Raw genomic sequence first — 6,000 nt, 5'->3', positions numbered from 1 at the left:
ATAAATAAATTAAATAATTAATTAATTAATAAATGATGATGTCATCAGGAATTTTTCAGAAAATACAAATACTTTATTTTCTAAAGGTTTCTGGGTGTCTACATTTTGCCCCTCTTTGATGTGATGTCGCAAGTGGCATGGCATCAAAGATAAGAAAATAAGATGCCCAAGGCTAGAGCAGAAGAGGAGAGAATGGACTGTGAGATGCCCCCTCAAGAAGGTGGCGGGGACAGAAAGCGAGGCTCGATGGCTTCTTGAAAAGTACAAGAATCTCGAATGAGCAAGAAAATTCAAATTGGCAAAGAGAAGGGGTTGAATTAGCTCAAACTCTCACTATGGGAGAATGATAAAGGAGAATCAGATGCACAAGAGGAAGCAAGCTTAAGACTTTAGGGAAGGTGGAGGATGAAGAAGTAGAGTGCTATAAAAAGGAATCCAAGATAGGGAGATGGATGAGGGGATTATAAAGTTGATGCAATAGGATTTCAAAGAGTCAGATTGGTGAAAGATGGGTTTCAGAGATCCCTAGGACTAGGATTGTGGATCTCGAAAGATGAGGCTTTGTGGATTGATTTGGATTGGTGGATCCCTAAGACTAGGATTGTGGATCCCTAAAGCTAAAGGTGAGGATTGATTCAAAGAGATACTGATGCATAAGCTAGGGTAGAAGAGACGGATGCTGGATATGGATGGGGGATAATGGAGATCAAGGGAAACCATTCAAGCTTTTTTTTTTAGCAATGGGATACTTCAAAGAGAAGTACCACTAGGTAGTTGAGCACTAGATTTTCTATAGGACTATTGGTTAATTGCCAAGGTTACCAAGAACATCAAGGACGTGTCACCAATCGTCCAAAGGACTGACAAACTGACTCAAAATAAACACACAAGGATTGCCCCAACATCACACATAAAACCCAAAGGAAACAGCGTGGAACCAATACTGGGTAACCCACAAGAAGAAAAAAAGAAACAATTGAAAGACTTGATACAAACCTTATGCTATGATTGCCCCATTCATAGTATACCATGATATGGAAGATCATGGCAACCTTGAGGAGGGAACAAGGAGATTGCTTGGAAAAGATATTTCAAGACCCAATAGGGAAGAGTCCAAATCAAAAGAAAGAAAAAATCCAAAAGAGAACTGTTTTCCAACGAGATGGGTAGGACGAGGTACTAACGGACCAAGATCAGACATGAGGAAAGCTATATCCTGCAAGGACCTATCGGAGAGCACCTATGCTGGTGGATTTGGATGAGTGATGCATCTGGCAAGCTAAACTAAGAAAGATAACACTTTGGTGATAGGAAATCTAGCTAAAGGATGCATTGGAATAGCTAACCAAGATGTGTGATGGGTGCAAGATGTTGATCAAGGATGAACTGATATGAACGTTGGATAGATACAATGGTACTAAGCTAAAGAGGATGTACCAGCTAATGGACCAAGATATGTTACAAATGTACAAGTTTGTTCATGTTTTGGTTTTTGTGAGATAGAAATGTTTGTGAAGGATGGGATGTCTATAATAGGTGATAGGTGGATAAGTAGATGGTTTGCGAAAAGCTTAAGTGAAAATGGGGTTTTGTGTGTGCACGTGATAGTATACAAGCTAGGATACAAGATTATTTACAAGCTGGAATATGGTACAAACTTTGGACAAGATTCAGATATACAAGGTATGGTACAAGATTTACAAGGTATAATACAAGCTTTGGTACAAGATTTTACAAGCTGAGGTACAAGATCTTACAAGCTATACAGAAGGTATTTACAAGCTCCATTAGATTTTGGATATTTGGTTGGAACACCAAGGGAACAAGCAGGTGTTTTATGGGATGGTGGGTGAATGGATGAGGGATAAGATAGTGATAGATAATGGATTAGTCTTAGTACACAAGGTGCCTGAATTACCAAATTTTCACCAAAGTACCTATCCAAGGTGCTTGAATTGCCAAGTTTTCACCATTGGACGCTTATTTCTCTTTACTATTTTTTTTTGTATTTTTCAAAAGCTGGGTATACCAAGGATCTTCAAGCATAGAACTTCTTGAGATGAATTATGTTAGTAGGATCATTCAAGAGTTCTCCTTTTGGTGTAGATAGCTGATAGGCTCCGGAGCCAAAGGAATCAGTGACAACATAAGGACCAAGCCATGTAGGTTCAAACTTGCCTTTCTTTTCTCGATCTGCTTGGACTTTCATGTTTTCTTTGAGGACCATGTCACCTAGCTGAAAGTTTCATGGAAGCACCTTCTTGTTGAAATTCCTTTTGAGACAAGTTTGATAGACTGTGAGATGATCATAGGCTTGTTGTTGCTTCTCATCTAAGAGATCTAGTTGGGTGAGCCGAGCTACTCTCTATTCTTCATCTGATATTTTCCCTTGCAAAGATATGCGTAAGGAGGGAAGTTCAACCTCTATATGTAGTACCGCTTTAGCACCATATACTAGGGAGTATGGAGTTGTGCCTATGGATGTACAGAAGGAAGTTCGATAGGCCCATAGGGCTGGATTTATTTGTAGGTGCCAATCATGGCCGGAATCATTGACAACTTTCTTTAGGATTTTGAGGAGGGTTTTGTTAGTTGCCTCTGCCTAGCCATTACCTTGTGGGAAATATGGGCTAGAAAAGTGGTGATGGATGCGGAGGGAAGTGCATAATTCTTACATGCTGAGATTTTCAAAGTTACCTCAATGGTCGGTGAAGATGGTGGATGGGATGCTGAAGTGGCAAACAATGTGGTACAAGATGAACTTGGAGACCTGAACTCCTATAGCTGAGACTAGGGGGATTGCTTCCACCCATTTAGTGAAATAGTTTGTAGCTATTATTATCCATTTATGTCCATCAGATGAGAGGGGTGTGATAGTTCCAACTAGATCAAGGCCCCAACAAGCGAAAGGCCAAGGTGGTGCAATAGGCTGTAGATCTTGTGTTGGAGTGTGCACAAGATTTGCATGCTGCTGACATGGGAGACACTTTCTGACAAAGGCACAAGAGTCTTCTTCAATGGTAGGCCAATAGTAGCCTGCTCTAAGGATTTGTCGCGCTAGGACAATATCACTCGTGTGGGCACCACAAAGTCCAAAGTGTACTTCCTTTAACACATTGCGGCCTCATTTTGGTCTAAACATCGAGAGAGAGTATCGTGATAACCCCGACAATATAGGGTATTGGCTATGATAACATAGTGGGATGATTTTTGGATGAGGTTTTGGCGTTGGGTATGTGTGAGGTGAGGGGATATGATACCATCGTTAAGGTAAGCATGAATCTCATGGTACCAAGGGGATTGGGGACCAACCAAGATACAAACACGATTTGAATCCTCATTCGCATAGGCGGGTGTGAGGAGCTGCTCCACTAAAAACTCATACTGTGTAGCTGCTTGGGGAATTTCCAAGAGTGGGCCTATAGTAGCCATAGCATCTGCTACTTTGTTCTATATTTGAGGCACTTGTGTAAACTGAAGCCTTGTAAAATGTTGGGTTAGTTGATCAACTAGCTCTTTGTAGGGTAATAGCTTTTCATCTTTGGTTTGATATTCATTTAGGGCTTGCTTGATGATGAGCTAAGAATTGCCAAAGATTTGTAGCTTAGCAATGTTCCATTCTGCAGCTATCTTTAATCCTGCTATGAGGGCCTCATATTTAGCTATATTGTTGGTGCTAGGGAATTGTAGCTTAAAGGATTTTGGAATGTAATCTCCTTGAGGTGTGACCAACAATATTCCTGCCCCTGATCCATGAGATGTGTATGAGCCATCAAAATAAAGTTTCCATGGGGGTTGTTCTTCAATTAGACAGATATGCTCATCTGAAAATTCTGTGATCAATGGATAAGCATCTATTAGAGGTGCATCAGCTAGATGATTTGCTATAGCTTGCTCTTTGATTGCCTTTTTGTCCACATACTGGATGTCAAATTCGCTAAGGAGCATAACCCATTTGGCCAAACGGCATGTAAGTGTTGCTCTGGAGAGCATATACTTGAGAGGGTCAACCTTGGAGACTAGTTGGATGGTATGACTTAGCATGTAATGGCAAAGCTTTTGAGTTGAGAAAACAACTGCCAAACAAGCTTTTTCCATAGGAGTGTAATTGAGTTCATAACCAACTAGGGTTCTATTGATGTAGTAGATGGCTCTTTCTCTACTGTAGTCATCGAGCTGTGCTAGAAGTGCAATTAGAGCAATAGGTGTTGTTGATATGTACAAAATCAGGGGACGACCAGGAACTGGTGGAACCAAGATAGGGGGATTGATGAGATACTACTTGAGATGGTTGAAGCTGCACTGACATAAAGGATTCCACTTGAAGTTCTCATCCTTCTTCAGTAAATGTGAAAATGGTGTACACTTATCGGCAAGCTGGGAGATGAAGCGTAGAACAGATTGAAGCCTTTCTTGAAGAGAACGAAGCTGTCACAGTGTCTAGGGAGGAGACATGTCTAAGATAGCCTTGACCTTCTTGGGGTTGATCTTTATACCTCATTTAGAAACTATAAAGCCTAGAAGCTTGCCATATGTGACCCCAAAGACACATTTCTTGGGATTCAGCATGAGATGATATTTGGCTAACCTATCAAAGACTTTCTCCAGGTCAGCAAGATGATCCATGAAGGTATGAGACTTGACCAAGATATCATTCACATAATCCTCCAAAATGCTATGGATGAGATCATGGAAAATGGTTGTCATAGCTCTTTGATAGGTAGCCCCAGCATTCTTTAGGCCAAAAAGCATCATGTTGTAGCAAAAGGTTCCCCAAGGGGTAGTGAATGTTGTCTTATGTTGATCCTCTTCTACAATCTTGATTTGATTATACCTAAAAAATCCATCCATGAGGGACAAAATTTCATGTCCAACTGTAAGATCTACAATCATATCTATGTTGGGCAAGGGAAAATCATCTTTTGGACAAGCTTTGTTAAGATCTCTGAAATTAGTGTAGATTCTGATGTCACCAGAAGGCTTAGTGATGGGGACCATGTTGGAGATCCACTCTGAATAGTCGATAGGTCAGATAACCTTAGCAGCTAACATTCTTTCTAACTCAGCTTTGACCAGTAATGCCACCTTGGGGTGCATTTTTCTAAGCTTTTGTCTGACGGGCTTGATCTATGGATTGACTGCAAGATGATGAACTGCAAGCTCTGGATCAGGCCCTGGCATGTCTTGATATGACCATGCAAATTGGCCAATGTTCTCTCTTAAGACCTCAAAGAGGAGATCAGCTTGGTCTTGTGATAGGGATGCAGCAATGTGAACAAGCCTAGGGATCTCTGAAGAACTGATGTTGACTTCCCTAGTATCCTCAATTAGAATAGAAGATATCTCTAGTTGATTATCTTGAGGAGGTAATGCTAAATCCTCATGTTCTGCTTGTGGCTATGGATGTTCTTGCTAAGGGGTTCTCTTCGCTGCCTTAGCTAGTCTCAGATTCACCTTAGTTCTAGTTTTGGGTGTATCAGAACTAGGTTGGGGATTTTCTCAAAAATAGCCCTTGGGATCCAGCTTGTAGATATAGGCAGAATCTGGCTTTGTTTTCTTGTGAGGTGTTTTAGCTCCCATGAATCTCAGAAGAACTTCCTCTAATGTGAACTCATCAATGTGTATGATGCTTGGTTGGTCCCAATCTATGAGTTATGGATGGGTGAGTTGTAGGTCAATGAGGTGGATGGATAGTTCTTGGAGAATAGAGTCTTCGAGGAAGATTTGGTCTAGGATATCGTCATAGGCTTTCTTTTCAACTTCCTCAAGAATGTCTTCAATTTTGACAAGGTCGCGATGAATGTTCAAAAAAGCATGACCGTCCGTATTGGTGCCCTCAGTTGTGGGTATGCCAAAGCCAAGACCTGACTTCAATTCCCACTTGTGTGCATCAATGGGGCACTACATGCCTCTTTCTTCTAGTCCTAGACCACCACCTTGATAGTTCCATTTGTCAGTGATGAGCTTATGTTCTTGGGGATACTTCTGGTTAAAGTGATC

The sequence above is a fragment of the Cupressus sempervirens genome, chromosome 11, assembly GCF_028749045.1.
Source record: "Cupressus sempervirens isolate cs-2001-9-10 chromosome 11, ASM2874904v1, whole genome shotgun sequence".
Classification (NCBI taxonomy): domain Eukaryota; kingdom Viridiplantae; phylum Streptophyta; class Pinopsida; order Cupressales; family Cupressaceae; genus Cupressus; species Cupressus sempervirens.
This window is presented reverse-complemented; position numbering follows the sequence as displayed.